At 43.5% G+C, this 18,014-nt stretch overlaps 2 long non-coding RNA genes across 7 annotated transcripts in view; one reads left to right on the top strand and one right to left on the bottom strand.

Annotated features, from left to right (window-relative positions):
* LOC120098840 (uncharacterized) overlaps window positions 1-15,859 on the bottom strand; it is a 36,454-nt gene extending 20,595 nt beyond the window's left edge. For both annotated transcript variants that reach the window (XR_010060794.1, XR_005497453.2), the window contains exon 1: window positions 14,635-15,859. This is a non-coding gene — a long non-coding RNA (uncharacterized LOC120098840). The remainder of the gene's footprint in view (window positions 1-14,634) is intronic.
* LOC120098838 (uncharacterized) overlaps window positions 10,517-18,014 on the top strand; it is a 45,032-nt gene continuing 37,534 nt past the window's right edge. For 4 of the 5 annotated variants that reach the window (XR_005497446.2, XR_010060791.1, XR_010060790.1 and 1 more), the window contains exons 1-2: window positions 10,517-11,685; window positions 17,045-17,127. This is a non-coding gene — a long non-coding RNA (uncharacterized LOC120098838). The remainder of the gene's footprint in view (window positions 11,686-17,044; window positions 17,128-18,014) is intronic. The other variant, XR_005497448.2, reaches the window with a different exon arrangement.

The following is an 18,014-nucleotide window of genomic DNA, read 5'->3' as shown; positions in this document are numbered from 1 at the left end:
TTCAAGAATTTAGTCAGAATGCAGTATTCTTAAAGGCTTCACAAGCGATAGATTATTCATCATTTTGGCTATGGAAATTTGTATTGGTGATATATATATAGAGTGATTCATATTAACTTGTTATTCTCCACCTCAGCTCCAAATAACATCTTGAAACTATTCACTTATACTGCCAACCTGAGGCAAAAAGGAGAGACAATCCTCAGTTTCCCCAGTCTTTATGCCAGTTGAGTAATAAGCCAGTGAGGTCCTGCCCAGTCAGTCTGTAGAAGGGACATTGTCTATCCCTAAGGAAACTGGGAGAAAGCAAGCAACTGAATCAAATCAGAGCAGTTACGGGCATGGCACAGGCTGACCTGCTCACAGAGCATTTGATAAAGTCTGTCTAGGTTAGATTAGATTGTATCTAGCAGATGGGGCATCAAAGTATACTGCATAGGCACACATGGTTTGGGGCTTGGTTTTGTTTTGATTTTGAGCCCATGGGGGACATTTTCATTCACACTACCATGCTTGGTAAGAACAAGCAAGACCATAGTGGCTCCACTCTTTGAGAAACATAGAACATGTGCATTGCTGCCCAGAATGCTATAGGCAGGGGACAGGGTGCAGTGCTCTACCATTGAACTCTGGAACCACATGGCCTTACCACTCAGCTGCCAATCAAAGGCAAGGCATCTCTGCGTTAAGATATGATCATGTTCCCACTTCCTTTCTGCTACCCTGTTATTCTGCCATCTCCTGGGATGGAGCCCTGCACATCCTACTAAAATCTGAATTGCTTCTCTATCTCCAAACGATCCCAAAGAAATGGAAAATGACAAAGCTTGCACACCAAGCTATCTTTCCCCCGCCCCCATCATTTTACTTCTACTTTACTGAGGTGGATATTAGGGCAAGAAACTGGGTCTCCTGAGTTCTCAACTTGAAGCTTTGTCATACAGGTAACTGCCCTGCCATGAAGAAGCAGATGAAGACATCATTCCCTCTGTACAGTGCATGCAGGCTGAATTCTCAATACATGTACACAGTTCATGGGGGGGGCTTGGTCATGGTTCCAACTGTGCATCCATGGGCAGAGCTGGACCCCAGAGGAATACAAAAGACTCTGTGGCGGCTGGCCTCAGCTTCTGGTGAATCTTCCTGCTTCACAGCACAGAACGGCTAAGCCCTGCAGAAGAACCCTGCTGTCCCACAATGGAATTAGAGGCATCTGGTCTGTCCACCAAAGCCTGCTGCTCAAGAGTCTATCTCTTCAGTATAGCATTAAGTCATTGAAATGAGTCCATCTCATTTTCATCTAAATACACGTTGGGGGAAGCTGTCTGTTTTCGTTATTATCGATAGGTGAAATTTGCCTTGCCTGGCACATTTGTGCACGTTGATAATAGCTGAGGTTTTTTTTTAACTGAATATTAATAACATCAATCTATTTGTTGACACAAACCACATTACACCAAACTCTACTCTAGGCCCCATAAACACACGAGCTGTTTTAATCACAGCATTTTGTCAAATGGGAATTATAACATTCACTTTGTCGGTAAGAGGCAAAGGCTTAGAGAAGTTGTCACCTACAACCCAGCTCTCAGCAACAGTGGGCAACAGAAGTAGACTTTACCTGTGGTTGTGACCATCACTTTTTCTACCCCTCCCCCACCCAGCAATGCTGCCATGGTGACTGCTGTCTAAGCCTGAGTACTATCCTTATACCAGTATGTCCTGGTATTTCTTAGACCTTATTCCATTGCCTGACAGAAAACTCTGCCTGTTTGTGATGGTTTACATATGCTCGGCCCAGGGAGTGGCACTATTAGATGGTGTGTGACTTTGTTGGAGGAAGTGTGTCACTGAGGGGCTGGGCTTAACACTGTCCTCCTAATTGCCTGAGGATGCCCAGTCTGTTCCTGTCTTCCTTCAGATGAAGATGTAGAACTCTCAGCTCCTCCTGCACCATGTTCCTGCCTTGATGATAATGGACTGAACCTCTGGACCTGTAAGCCAGCCTCAATTAAATGTAGTCCTTTATAAGACTTGTCTTGGTCATGGTGTCTGTTCACAGCAGTGAAACCCTAACTAAGAAACCACTCTTTCCCATATGTGTGACACACATAGGTTATGATTCATGCTTACTAACACGTGACCTAACTTAAACTCAAGAAGTGTGTGTTCTAAGAGATGCTGAGTAAGAATGAAATGCCTCACTTACACACCATTTGGAAGATGGGGAAACAGAGGTACAATGATACAAACCAATGGCTGGCACCAAAGGAGCCATACTGTGGGTCTCCTTGCTCAGGAAAGGATCCACATGTGCTTAGAGAGAGCGTGGATGAAAACAACTCAGGGTTCAGATCTTGACTCTCCCTGGGGCATGTGAACTAGGGTAGAGTTTCCTCATTTCTCTGAGACTCCCCATTTGCAAATGGAATTGGTGTTTACCTACCTTGCAGTAAGAGTGGTGGCTGCTGGAGATGAACCACGAAAGTGCCATTGTAGGTGCCTGGCACAGAGACGTTATTCACAGAGTGGTAGCTGTTCTGTGTTTATTCCCTGAAGCACACAGTAGTTCTTTTCTTAAGTATTCCATATTGTAGTGGGTTGCCTTGATGCTGCTTATATTCTTTTTTTTTTCTTTTCTTTTTTTCGGAGCTGGGGACCGAACCCAGGGCCTTGCACTTCCTAGGCAAGCGCTCTACCACTGAGCTAAATCCCCAACCCCTCCTTATATTCTAAGGCTAATTTACATCCCCCAAAATGTTTGCCCCAGAGAGTCCACACGTAGGCTAGATGCTAGCTAAGTGACCCTGCCCCCAGTTCATTGTGATTGGTAAATAAAGATGCCAACAGCCAATAGCTGGGCAGAAGAGACATAGCTGGAATCTAGATTTCCCGGGCTTGGGACCAAGAAGAAGAAGAAGGTGCAGGAAAGGAGGAAGGAGAAGCTGTCATGGGTTAAAGGTCAAAAGAGAGTGGCCCTGAGGGCTGTCCAGTTGGAGTTAAGAGCAACCCAGATAGAACCTAGTAAATAGTAAATAACTCAGGGTTATCAATAGGAAAATAGATTCTAACAGCACGGAGGGTAGGCAGCTGCCCAGCAATTGTGCTGCTTAAGGCTTATTAAAATATAAAGGCTATGAGTGTGTCTTTTATTCAGGAACTCAACTACCAAAGGCGGGGCAGAAACCCCAGGCCAGGATTTTAATAATTTAATACTACACCATATAATTTTCTCAGTGTAGAAAACTAGAGCTGTTCATGTATGAAACAGTTCATTCTGAAGGCTTTCATTTTTTAATTTAAAGGAAGAAAAAGTTTAAAAGTGCTGAGCAAATATTTCTACCATCCAGTCATTAAATATTAATCGATGCCAAGGCGTTTGGAGGAGCTTTTAGCCGTGACAGGTGAGCTGAATTAGAAATTCTGACTTAACGAAGCCTCCCCACCACTTGGGCAAAATGTCAAGGTGCCAGGTACGAGGGAGAAATATTAGCCAATAAACACCCTTCGAAGGAAGGTTAGAGGCTAGAAAATTGGGAACAAAGCAAGGATTCTCTTCTTTTCTCTGGAATTGGCTTTCCTCTTTGGCATATTTGAGCCCTTTCTGAGGCAGGCTTGATTCTCTAAGTGGTAAGTAGGGATGTCCCTAACCACCTTGTTTAGACTGGGCTGCGGAATGATTACATTGTTGCAATGATGAATCGGGAGTAGAGCAGGATCTTTCACCGGCTCCTTCAACAATGCTCTCTCCAACAAGCTTTATTTTTATATTTGACATGCAAGAAGAACACGGAAAAGAACACACTGACAGGGCCTTAGACATACATCATGCATCTTCCTAACATAGATGGATGAGTGGAAAAGAATATATTTAGAGAGTTCCTCTTAAGAACTCTGAGGGAAATATATAGATCCACTACCAACAGGTTGACTTATGATTCATAGGAACGTTCTTTACAAGCAAGGGACAGAGAAGACAGCATCCATCCACTTCTGGCTAGTAAACAGATGAGAAAGATTAGCAGAAACCGGTGTGGAGTCCGTACAGCACTTGCTGATGGCTCACGGTTCCTGACTGTCTGTTCTAAGAAATAGCATAGATGGAATTTCTCCACAGAGATGCATTGGTCTTGCACCATTTCAAACTAAAAGTGAAAGGAACTGCTATGGATGTCAGAGCTGGAGACACAGCCGTCCAGAGAAGGGTGTCGAATGAAAACTGAGATGGACTGTCACGACTCCTCCAGTAGCTGTGTGTAGCAAGAGAACCACACAGGACCATAGATGAAAGCACAAAGACCTGAGGTCAGATCCCCAGTGCCCATGTGGACAGCCAGATGCTGTAGTTTGTGTACCTATAGTCCCAGTGCTGGGAGCTTAGACAGGAGGTCCCCGAGGCCTTCTGACCTGCTAGTCCAGCTGAATTGATGAGCTCCAGGTTCAGTGAGAGACCCTGTCACAAGAATTAGGTAGACTGTGACTAGGAAGATACTTGACATTGACCTTTAGCTTCCACATGTACACACACACATGAACATGCAAACACAAACACACATACACACATATACACATACATACACACTCAAATACACACATACACATACACACATACATATATGCATACATATACTACATATACATACATGAACATACACAAACACACATACATGCATACACACATACACATATACATACACACATATTAACACATGCACACACACAAACACACGCAAATACACACATGCACATGTGTACACACACACATATAAACATATATGCATACACACAAACATGCACATATACACACGCACATACATACACATAAATACACAAACACACACATGCACACACACACATGCACAAACACACAAACAAACAAACACACACACACACACACACACACACAGAGGCATGCACACACCAGCATTAGACAACAGAGATAGAGAAGATCCCATCTTCAATGATCCCTGTACTTTCCTAGAAAATTCCCAGGAAACACAATTCACTTCTCCCAGGCCTTCAATACTGCTGGGGACAGCTTGGAGTCATCCCTTTCTGTAAGTGCCCCTCTTAAGTAGCTATCTCACCAAACAGCATGCTTCCTCCATGGAGCTGCTATATCCAATGACTGGCCCGTGTTGTGGTACAAAGCAACATCCACAGTTGTCCCATCTCTAGAACCCTGACGCTGGGACAGCATCCCATCCCGACTTCTCACCAAGTTCAGCCTTACCTACAGCCCCCTCATGCCAATCCCATACACACGCCCTGATAAATGAGAATCCTCACCTCAAAATTCACATCCGGGGACACAAAAACGGTTCCTTTTATCCCCCAACTAACATGGTGCCCATATAACTTAAATTTCTACTCCCATAAAAAAACCCAAAAACTTCTATGAAGCTTTGGAAATGCATAGGTGCAACCAACCATTCAAAACATTTGGAAACCAAATCACTGTTGATTCACTTTTTGAGGCAGCAAGAAAACAGAGACAACGGAACGCACCCCCTGACACACTCCACCTCTGGGCTTCCAAGTGCCAAACGGGCTTTTCACTGACTCGTTTTCTCCTTCATTTTGTGATTATGTACCTACTTCAAGATGATGGCAGATAAAGGGGGGAGAATCCGAAAAGCAGAAATGTTCAGAAGGCAGTCTAACTCAGCTATGAACCCTCTGAACAATCGATCTGCAAGAGAGAAGTCCCCACCGTGCCATAGTGGCTCACCTGTCAGAGCTAAACAAGCGTTCTCTTTGGATTGGAGGGTTTTTCCCACAAAGGGAACCCATACCTGGTCCTAAAAATTTAGTAAAAAACCAATGGCCGTAGAAGTCGTGGGCCCTAGTGGGATCCTTACTACTGTTGTTTAGATACCTTGACAGGGCAAAACTGTCTTCGAAATATTTACATTTATACCTAAGCCAAATGCTCCTTTCAGCCTTAATTGTAGAAGCCTTTCTTTATAGGCAACAGGATTTAATGAGACTAAATGATGCTTGAATGCTCGCCCCCCAAAACAAGACAGTTATACCACCCTGAAACATCAGAGGAGAGGGTGTGGAAAGAGTACGAGAGTTGGAAGATGAAGAGCAGGCCACGTTCTGGATAGGACACAATCATTCCTATCAGAACCTCACAGCAGCAGCGTTGATCAGGCCTGGGTGCGAAAGAGACAAGTGGGGTTCTGGTCCTCTCTGCTAAATGAGTCGCTACTGATAGATTCCAAGAGGATGAGTCATGAACTTCAGTTGTGTAACCACTAGTGAACTCACTGGCATCTAATTCATAGTTCCAATCTATATCTGTATAGAACGTTCTACTGAAAAATCATCTGCTCTCAAACCCAAAGTAAAAGGCACGTGGGTGAGAATTGTATTGGAGAGGGGTCTTGTAGGGAGTCGTAGCAGAGGACCTGGGTGAGAGAAGTCAGAATGCATTATATGCACATACAATTAATACATTCAATTAATGAAGAAAGAATATATTCAACCAATAATTCTTTTTTTTTTTTTGGTTCTTTTTTTCGGAGCTGGGGACCGAACCCAGGGCCTTGCGCTTCCTAGGTAAGCGCTCTACCACTGAGCTAAATCCCCAGCCCCTCAACCAATAATTCTTAAAGTACCAGTTGAATTTTTTGTTTTTACTCTAGAAAACACAAAAAGGTTAAGAATCAAGTATCTGAATCAGCTTTAGGACGGCAAACCAGCCTGGATTTCTGAGAGTGGTCATGAACCCTTCAACCTGCAGCCCTGTGGTGATAGAGGGGTTGAAGCAGGTCAGAGGCTGCCACAGCATCTCACAGCGGGCTTGGAGCACTTTGTTTGAAGGCTATCAGCTTCTCCTACTTCCCTCGGTTTTTCTCTCACTTCCTCCTCCGCTTCCCTCTCCTTTCCTCCCTCTCTTTGCTCCCTCTGCCTTGCTTTCTCTCTCTCACCCTCTCGCCCTCTCTTGTTCCCCTCAGTCCACTGGCTTGTCTTACTGTCTGGCATTTCTATCTCATTGAATCACGTATGTTGAAGTTTCGGCCCCAAAAAACACTGCCTTAGGAAAGAAAAGGGACTTTATGTCTGTGGGTGCTAATGTAATCCAAATATGGTGAACTAGTTTGCTCTGTGAAACTTAATTTGAGAGAGAGAGGGGGGGGGAAGGGAAGGGAAGGGAAGGGAAGGGAAGGGAAGGGAAGGGAAGGGAAGGGAAGAGAAGAGAAGAGAAGAGAAGAGAAGAGAAGAGAAGAGAAGAGAAGAGAAGAGAAGAGAAGAGAAGAGAAGAGAAGGAGAGAAGATTGCCCTTGGCAGGACTTGGAGAACAAGATGTGGCCCTGTGATTTTCACAGAACTACTGTTTAGTTTTATATGGTATTAAAGTGCTTTTGGGTAGTAACAATTTCCTCCTGTTGGGAACACTGTATCAGATTTCCTCTAACCCATTTCAAAGGAAAGCAGGCACCAGTTCTTCCAGAAGACCTGAATCCTGTTCCAAGTATCCAATTCAGGTAGTTTGCACCCTTCTGTGACTCCAGGTCCTGGGATCTGATGCCCACTTCTGGACTCCATGGGCACTGCACTCAGGTGGGAAAACGCACATACACTCAGGAATACATACAACTAAAGTTAAAGATAAATCATAAATCCCATGCACGTAAGAGAGAAATATATGAGGGAGATATGGATGGATGGGTGGGTGGGTGGGTGGATGGATGGATGGATGGATGGATGGATGGATGGATGGATGGATGGATGGATGGATAAATACATGGATGGATAGACTGGTGGATGGATGCATGGATGGATGGATGGATGGATGGATGGATGGATGGATGGATGGATGGATGGATGGATGGATAAATACATGGATGGATAGACTGGTGGATGGATGCATGGATTGGTGGGTGGATGGGAGAGTAGATGCTTGTGTGAGTGGATAAATGAACAAGTCATGAATCTTAAGGTAACAGGACACACCTGTTCTACACTTCCTTGTGAAATCAGAATTACATAAGATAGAGTTGGTCTGACAAGTCTGTTCTAACGAAAAAGAAAACATCTAAGTGTGAGATCCCCATGGACTTTCACAGGCAGTGGTAGGATTTGCCGTATTCACAGGAATAATTATTGAAAACTGAATTCTTACACCATTCTGATTGAAGTTTGCTTTGATGGCTCTGTAGGAAGAGTGCTAATAATAATTATCTCCAATATTTTATTGCAAAAATTCAGATATATTAAATGTTAAATAACTTTACACAAGAGTATTCCCATGCCTCAACTTAAATTCTTTCATAAACATTTTATACTCTTACCACTTGTTACTCTGTAAGCCCATCCCCCACTTATCAGAGCATCTTACTTATTATGTATTTCAAGCCAAATTGCAGACATCACAACCATGTCCATAAATCCTTCAGCTAAGAGTATAGTCAGGGTTCAGCATTTATTCCAAATATTTTTCTTTGATGTGAAATTAACCAGCCACTGAATTTTGACAATTGCAAACACCCGTGTTTCTCCCAAACCTATCCCAGATAGAGAACATTACCAGTAGAGTTTGAGAGTGTGCAAATGAATTTATTTATAGCCCCACTCAAGAAAAATGCTGGTCTGGGGCTAAATGAATGAGTTTTAAATGCCTTCAGATTTCTGGGAAATTATCTTAGACTTGCTTCCCTGTGTCTCTTTCAGTGATATCTAAACTCCAAATTCAGTGTTGATGAAAGGGTGGGTGTTATGTGTCTATAGATGAGGTCCAGTAGGCTGGTAGCTACCTGTTACCTTACATGTGTTTCCATTACTTAAAAATGTACAGACAGATGCACATAGCTGTCAATAAAACATGTATACAATAGGCCTTAATAAATTCAGTTTTTTACTAGAAGTTTCCCTCAACTTTTCAGGGATGGGGCGGGAGGGACAGCCAAAGGACTCCTTTGTAAGACAATGCACACTGCCAAGCTGAATCCAGAGCCAAACTCAATTCCAACCACGTGGCACATACAAGTTGAAGCCTTTCCTAAGCACAGGGCTCCTTCTTAAGTAGCAGTGCTGACTAATTGCTTCCATCAGGGTAATTGCTCCTAAGAAAAGGGTACAATTACTTCTCCCAAGTCGAATATTGACATTGTTTAATGAAGAATTAAAGCACGCTGTGGTAAACTGTGTGCTCATGGGGAATCGAACAGTTCCCAAACAATCTGTTTCCCAGAACAAATCCTTAAGCCTTTCTGGTATTCTCTTAAGCATCCCTAATGAATCTAATAGGCGGTTCTATAGCAGGGAAGATTTCAACCCCATCCATGGAACTGAGTGCCAATCACCCATCATCAGCCAAGCACCAAAAAGCCCAACCTCATGGTCAAGCATCAAAGCCATTGCCTCGCATTCACCTTCTTTCCACAAACACAGGCGTATCTCAAAATGGCCCTTTTCGGTCATCATTACAAACAAATAGGAAAATCATAGTGTTTCTTGTGTAAGCGGCAACACTGAAATCTTGCAGTGTGGAACGGCTGACACTGAAGCCACCACTGTGTTGACTGGGGCCCAGTACGTCCACCGGGAAATGTTTGTCCAGAAGTACATTGCATCATTTATTCATTGACTTCATACTGAAAAAGGAAGGCTTCTATGGAACGTGCTATTTCAGTGTCTGTGCGGGCTATAGTGAAATCAAAGAGGAATTAGTAAAAGAATCCACCATCAAGAGGTAACCAACTCCAAAGGAAATGCTATCTAAACTCCATTGACAAAATTTTTATAAGAAACTATGCTTTATTACACAGCCCACTGTCTAGGAATTCCTTTAAGACCAAGGCACTGTGGCCTAGAAAGAGATTCGGTAGCTAAGAGTACAATGCCTACTGCTTGTGCAGACAACCAGAGTTCAGTTCTCAATACCTACACTGGATGGCTGACAAGGCTCTATAACGCTAGCTCCAGGCAGTCTCATGCCCTCTTCCTGCCTCCTTGAATACCCACAGTGATAAACACACACACACACACACACACACACACACACACACACACACACACACACAATTGAAGAAGTACAGAACACAGGACTGCTCAGATGCCCGTTGAGTAGACTGCTATAGTTCACAGTAGACTTCTTCTTTAGGAACTGATCCAGCTGACAGAAAGTGATCTGGCTGATGATGACCTTACCTAAGAGCACTTGCCTTCAGCCAAGGGTAGTGTCCAGGCACCTAGGACTCTTGGTTCCACTGTACCTACGAATCACTGCTCAGATCTAGGTCATATCATAGACTCACCCAAGGCTTCTCCTGCATCTTTCGCCAACTCCTCTACCCAATCAAGTGCTTGTCATTCATCACAAATGTCATTCAAAGCCATCCTTACTCAACTGCCCCCATGCAAATCTCAACATCTTACGGTTTGTCTCCTAGGAGACCAATATAGGATGGCCCCCTACCAAAAGCTGAGTTTTAGACTACATCCCTAAAAAGGAATTTAGCACACAATGCCTTAGTGTTCTAAGGTTAGAATTCCATCACTGGTACCCAAGCATAAGGCAATTATTTATGGTTCTGCTCAAGGAGAAGAGAGATGGAATATGTGATAGAGTGTGGAAAAAATGACAGACAGCCTCGTTAGTTCTGTAAGAATATCCCCTGGGTCCTCCAGAAAACAGAAAAAACAGAATGTCATACCCAGGCCCAACCTCAAGGACTGGTGGGCTGGCTATATTAGAATGCTTGTTACAGTAGCAAAATCACTCTGCTTAGGACAAACTGGGATGTTGTTCATTGTGGTGGAAGGATCTTAATGTATATATTGAAAAACCTTGAATCCTCAGGTACCATTCTTTAGTTTGAACTCTGCATTCACAAACAGAGTACCCCTCCCTGATAAAGGGGAATCTTGTTTCCCTACCTATAAGGGGTAGAAGGTCCTGTTTGGGGAAAATCATGTATAGACTGTGATTCCTCCCATCTTTCCTCATGGATACTAAATAATGAGAAAGTTGCAATACAACACAGTTGGGGAAGTTCTGTGCCCAGGAACAGAAGGTAGACACTGGAAGCATGCAGAGTCATTATCTAGGCACCATGGTCCACCAGGGACCAGAGAATCCATGCAGACCATCATTCTGAAGATGTGACAGTATCAAGGGATTCAAAGATAAAGTTGGAAAAGGGTGAGTTTATCTACGTGTGAGTGCACATACCGTATGTAAGACCCCAAGACGTGATGAAGATGTGCTGTGGGCATAGCTCTTTGTAGCTTAGATAAGGCAATAGCAGATAACTAAAAAAGAGAGAGATGTACAGAGGATAAAGGCAGTGATCAACAGCTCTGACGGAGTAGACGCGACTGCATAAGGCCAGACAATGCACAAGTCAATAGCAATTTATAGAAGAGCCGAGAGAACAATCCATTTACCAAAGGACTGGGGAGCAAAGTGCTGAGAGATTCTTCTAAAGCTAAGTGACAAGAATCCTTCATAGATGAGAGCTGTAATGTATTCCACTGGAGAGATGAGCTCCTTGACGACAGTGATCAAGAGAGAATTCCGAGACAACAAAAGTCAGGCAGCTATACTTAACTGACAGACCAGAGAGGCACAAAATTACCACCGTGAACGGGAAGGTCAGAGTGCTAGTCGGAGCGCCTACAGAGGACCATGAACTGAGGGGAAAGAATGGTGGTGTTTTCAACATCAAAGTGGTAGGTAGAGGGTGAGTGGATTGTTCAATATGTAAAATCCTTGCTGGGAAAGTATGAGAATAGGATTCTAGACTTGGCGTCAGAAGAACTCATATAAAAAGCCCGATGGAGTTGGGCTCTGTAATTCTGCAGTTTTGGTTGGTAGTGGTTTCTTTAATAGTGTCTGTCTAATAAAAAGAGATGTTTCCTTGTTGAAGGGTCAGGACTGCAGTTATCATTGGGTACAAGGGCGAAAGTTTAGAATGCAGTCAGGGATTATACTGGCTTAGTAAAGCAGTGGTCGTAGGAACCGTTCCAAGATTCATGACTTCACTAGCCCTGAGTTTCTGGTAGTTTTCCAGGACAAGGCATAATTTCCTTCTTATTGAGGGGGTCTTGGGTCCAATGAGGTGGCTGGTGGCTACTGCTGGGATATGTGTGCCCATATACCACTCCTGGGTTGTAACCATGACATGCTGGCTGCTGTTGTTCATGGATATCATGGCTGGGTAGGACTGTTGGATATTTCCCTTGTTTGAAGCTTCTATGGCATCTTCTGGTGCGTTGAATGCTAGTCCTCAGGGTAGAGGCTTCCAGGTCAGGGCCCTCCGGGCTTTGCATGTGTCTTCAGTAATAGGGACTCACCTTCTGGGGAGGGACAACCAAGAGCAGCATCAACAGACTGCGTGTCTGGGGAATCTCTTGCATAATTTTGGCCAACAACTCAAAAGAGGGTTTCTCAAGCTTCATTTGGTAGATGCTCTCTAGCTCTTGGAGGAAGCATTGTAAGCCCACGTGAGAAATTCATTAATATATATGTATGTATATATGTATGTATGTATATATACATATATATATGTGTGTATGTATGTATGTATGTATGTATGTATACATATATATGTGTGTGTATGTATGTATGTATGTATGTATATGTATTTATACACAAAGTTACAGGTATCATGGAATATTTTTAGGTAGTTAATAATAGTATGATTCCTAACAAGTTTTCAGACATCCTTAACCTCCCCACTCCTGCTTCTGAATTTATCTCCATCCATCTCCTAATTAAAGCGCCTTATTCTATTTCCCCATTGGATCACTTGTACTGGGTACTCACCTCTCTACTGCTTCCAGCCCCACCTCTACTGTGACAATAACCCCCTCTTACTTTCCGAGTTTCTGCAGTTCCTCCAGAGTACACACTCACATCTGAGGATTTGGAGCTGGGCGCCTCTGAAGAGCGGAAACCTTCCATGTTTGTCTTTCTGAATCGGGTTTAGGACACTCAATATGATATTTTCCAGTTCCAACCATTTAGTTGTGAAGTCCGTGGTCCTTTCATTTTTTAAATAGCTGAATAGTTTTCAGTAGTGTTTATACACTTCCATTGTCCACTTGTCAGCTGAGGGACATTTGTGTTCTTTCTGTGTCCTAAACACAACTTCTGAACGCAAGGCTCAGGAAACATCGAGGAAGTCGGGACAGGTTTGTAAGAGCCGAGAGAACCAGGGAGTTTGCCGTGAGATGCGGTCTCCTCATAACTTCAGAAGCTACACTCATAAAGTCTCAGCAGCCCAACTGCCTAGACCTCAGCTAAACAAAGACAGCAACAATGGGCACGCAAAGTAGCTGGGGAAAAGACTAAGGCCTCAACCCTGCACAAAGAAGGATAAGAAACTAAGGAATGGTGAGAGCGGGAGAAATAGTCTGCCCCAGGGGAAAGCATAGCAATTGGTTGTCCAATACTAAAAGGTCTGCTCTAAAAATATAGACAAGTATCATTGCACAGACTGAGCAAGTTGAGTTTATATATTTAAGTATACATATATGTATGTATGTTTAAATGTATATATGTATGCATGTATATGTGCATATATGTATATACCTATGTATGTATACATGTGTATTGTGTACATGTATATATGTGTATAATATATATGTGTGTATATGTATATATGTGTGAATGTATGTGTATATGTGTGTATATGTGTATGTGTATATATGTATATGTGTATGTGTATATATGTATATGTGTATGTGTATATATGTATATGTGTATACATTTCTGTGTACATGTGTATGTGTGTATATATCTATATATCTATATATGTGCATGTGTATATGTGTATATATGTATGCTTTATGTATATGTATATATGTATGCATATGTATGTATGTGTATATATATGTATATATGTATGTGTGTATATATGCATATGTGTGTATGTATGTATATAATATATATGTGTGTGTGTATATATATATATATATATATATATATAGAGAGAGAGAGAGAGAGAGAGAGAGTGTGTGTGTGTGTGTGTGTGTGTGTACCTTATGTGACAACAATTCAGAAAAACCAAAGCTATGAACTTGAAAGAGAGCAAGAAGGAGTACATGGGAGGGCTTTGAGGGAGGAGGGTCAAGGGGAAAATTATATAATTAAATTATAATCTCAAGAAAATAAAGGAAGTAATTAAAAAATAATGCAACAACATTTTCGAAGCCTGATGGGCACTAGGTAGCCAGCCTGGAATCCCAGCACTTAGGAGACAGACACAAGGAATCCCCAGAGAAAGATGACTGGCCAGAGTAGCTAAAGCAAAAGAGCAGACAGTGAGGCAAAAAGGAGTGTGGCATCCACGAACCCAAAGTTGCCCCAGAGATGCTTGGCAGACATTTATATCACACGGCTAAATGCCTCTGAGAGCTCAACATAACTGAGGATTAGTCTTCATTTCCCAGCTTGAAAGTTGTGTTGTTAACCCTAATAAGCTTAAGTCTGCTCTCCGTTGATGGCAGATGTGTACTGTGGCTCTCCTGTCTCCCCCTTTTCTGTCTCCGTCACCCCGGAGCTCCCTCTTCACAACCACACTCCTTTCTCCTCATCTATCTCCCTCCTTTTTAAAATCCCTTTCCTCTTGCTATGTCTCCCCCGAAAAGAGAAAGAATAAAAAGAGCCAAACTCACCCAAGATAAACAAGAGCGAGTCCCAAGGGAAGAGCCATTTTCCTCCCTGTAATGACTTCGGATTCATCTGTAATAAGGGCTCTCTTTGCTTGTTACCTGTTATGATCTCAGGCAATCCACAAGCAGCATCTTGGATGGTACAGTAGCATGAAACCTTTCCCTTTTGATCTAGTAGGCAGTACCTTTATATGTCCACCGGCATATTCGAATGAGTGCACCGTGGGTTAAGTAAACAGTCACACAGCTCTTGGATTTCTTGAGAACACAACCATGGCTCTTGACCCTTCTTTCTTCTCCACACGCCCTCCCTCCTACTTCTTTGACAATAAAATGTACACAATGAGGATTCAACTGCCGTTTGTGAAGTTAATTCCTTTCCTGTGTCTGAGTATGCTTAGTCCCAGAGGATCCATCCACAGTTAGATTTAGAGCGGACTTGGCAGAGGCATGCTGGGTGGACGTCACCGGATCTTTTCACACGTCCCCTTAAAGCAACGTGAGTGAAGGAACAGCGATCAACGCAAATAATGTCGCCGAATAAAGAGTCACAGACTCAAATGTTAAACTATACAAATGAAGGCGACTGGGAGCAGATCTACGGAAACAAAACTCACACATCCGGTTCGAAATGGGAGTTGCTATCCAAATCTAACCAATTTTAGCCACGTGCTACCTTTCGGGTTATAATGTCCCCCAGAGACTCCTGTGTTTGAACAGTTGGTCCTAAGCTGCGGGTGATGTTTGGGGACGTTAGGAATATTTAGTTCGTGGAGCTTAGCTGGAGGAAAAAGGCCCTTGTAAGGCCGGTCTTGACGTCCAATAGCCTTGCCCTACTTCCTGTCATCCTTCTACTTCCTGTTCCGTGAGGAGCTGAGATGCAGAACCCTAGCCATGTGTGCTGTCCACGAATCTCCTGTCTCTGTAGCTTCTCTACCACGCTGGACTTAACCCTAGGACCGTGAGCCAAAATAAATCCACCCTCTTTTCAACTCTTTTCATCAGATACTGTTTTCACAACCTCAAAGTAATTAATACCTCGGGCAAGCAAAAAGGCCTGGGTTGGTGGGTCTTCTTCATTCTCACCGGGCCTTGAACCACATCTTCACTCTTAAGTGTTTTAGTATGACTTTTAATCTTGTGGGACAGGAAGGTCCAAAGCTACACCGATGCTCACCACCTCAGGCTGAAAGAGAGAAAAGCAGCATCGCTTTAGCCAGCCACAAGATCTACGAGCTGAGAAGTAAACCACGGAGTTCGACAGCCAAGGTTGAATGGTTGCTTGTTTGTGCCTGTCATCGGTCTAAGTGGCTACACGGACTGTCATGTCGTAGATGGCAATGATATAGAATTACTGCAGTCCCTAAAATATTTTGACTGAGGATGCTACATTACATTAGGTGTCAAACATAAATCACGCCGCGTGATGGATGCTGCCTCCTTGTCTATTTATCTGCAGATACTGAGCACATCCCTTAATGAGATAACCATTGAGAGGACCTCAGAGGTCCCAACAAGCCATCTATGTGCGGATTCCACTGCTCATAAATAGTTGGTATCAGGGAGGGCTGGTCCTATTTTTAGTTTTCTCGTGAATTATTCATGAGAGAGCTGGAGACTGTGTGATTTCACTAACCTTTATTCTGATTCCACTTACTATACCTGTGTATTCTGCAAACTGCTTCCTTCCTGTTCTGTTAATTTAGCTGGTATCAGCTTGGGTGAATAATAGGCTGGCTTCCTCAAAATGTCACTGTGTGTGTGTCTGTGTGTGTGTGTGTGTGTCTGTGTGTGTGTGTGTCTGTGTTCACTCAAATGGGTGCATAATTTGCTCCCTGGCTGTCGCTGCAAATTCACAAACCCAGAACTGGTCTTTAAAATCCATCCTCAAACTGGGGTCATAGACTCAAATGGAGTTGTTCGTCTTTCTCCTAAGGAAGGGAACAGCATCTTAAAAACATTCCCAGGGCATTTGCTGACTTGTGTATGAAGGAAATAATTATGACCATAACCCCCAAAGCATTTGGCCCATTTCAAGCTGACTGTGGTTCTGGGCTTGGGTACAGTGTATACAGAATGGGTCGGGGCTACACTACGCTCCAAACAAGAGACTCCCTTCCTTCTTGCTGTTTTAAGGACTCACGACACATTGGGACATGTTTTATTCTATTCTGGCATTACCAAACTGATTTCCTTAGCTAACCGTGACCCTGGGGCAGAGACCTTTATTTTTATTATTTTCCAAACACTTGTGAACAGAGAAGTAGGGATGAAGGATGTTTGCTGCTGTCCTTTGGCCTCTCTGTGGCTGCGGCAGCCCACTGACTCTCAGAAACCCCTCTGGCTGTGGAACACCATCAGGCTCTCCCCTTTCCTGAGAGAAGCTTTGCTCAGCCCTTCTGCTATCACCTAGGTGAAGCCGATGCGTCCAGTGTGACGTTAACAGAAGAAAGAATGGAAAACAGAGTGCAATGCTGGCGGAAGTGAGACCCACAGGTAAGTCCCTTAAGTCACTTCTCTGCCCTAGTCTCTCCCAGCACCTTACTGCAGACAACATCCAGCTTCAAACAAAATATTCCAGCCCGGAGGTTTTCCATTTCCTTGGCCTAGAAGGTCCTTATCTTCCTGGTAGAGTCATGGCCGGAGTCTTCTTGTCATCTGTTCTCAACTTTCAAAGGCCACTCGCCCAAAAAGGACGTCCCCAGCCACATATCTACAGGCCTGGGGCACACACCAATGTGTGCACACAGTTCTCTGGCTTCTCCCTCTTTACGAACCACCCCATCACATCATCCTCTCGTGTTTGACAGCACTGTCCCATGCTCAGTTCCTCTTGTGTTCACTTCCACTCCACCCATCATCGCATTACCCAATATGCTCCATGAAAACCATACCCAAGTTCTCTTAATCCCTCACTGTGCCCTCAAACCCAGAATAGTGCATAGCACTATTGGAAGTATTCGCTGAATCTAAGTGAGGCCGTTCACACCTGTAACCTGAACTTATGAGTCTGAGGCAAGGGTTGGGGATTTAGCTCAGTGGTAGAGCGCTTGCCTAGCAATCGCAAGGCCCTGGGTTCGGTCCTCAGCTCTGGAAAAAAAATGAGTCTGAGGCAAAAGCCTGATGAATGCCAGGTCAGCCCTGAGTTACATAATGAGTAAGTTGCCCAGTATGGTCAAAGCATCTAAGGCTTGTCTCGAAATATTTTAAATAGACCCAATAAATACTTGCCAGATCATTGACTCCCTGATACTTTAATAGTCGCTAGTAATCGTCAAGAGCGATGACAGAAATCCCATAAGTCATGGTGCAGGCTTCCCACTCAAAGTCAAAAGCCCCAGGCTCCTCATACGACTTCACAGTATCTCAAAATGACTACGGCT

The sequence above is a fragment of the Rattus norvegicus genome, chromosome 20 (genome assembly GCF_036323735.1).
Source record: "Rattus norvegicus strain BN/NHsdMcwi chromosome 20, GRCr8, whole genome shotgun sequence".
NCBI classification, from domain to species: Eukaryota; Metazoa; Chordata; class Mammalia; order Rodentia; family Muridae; genus Rattus; species Rattus norvegicus.
This window is presented reverse-complemented; position numbering and strand designations above follow the sequence as displayed.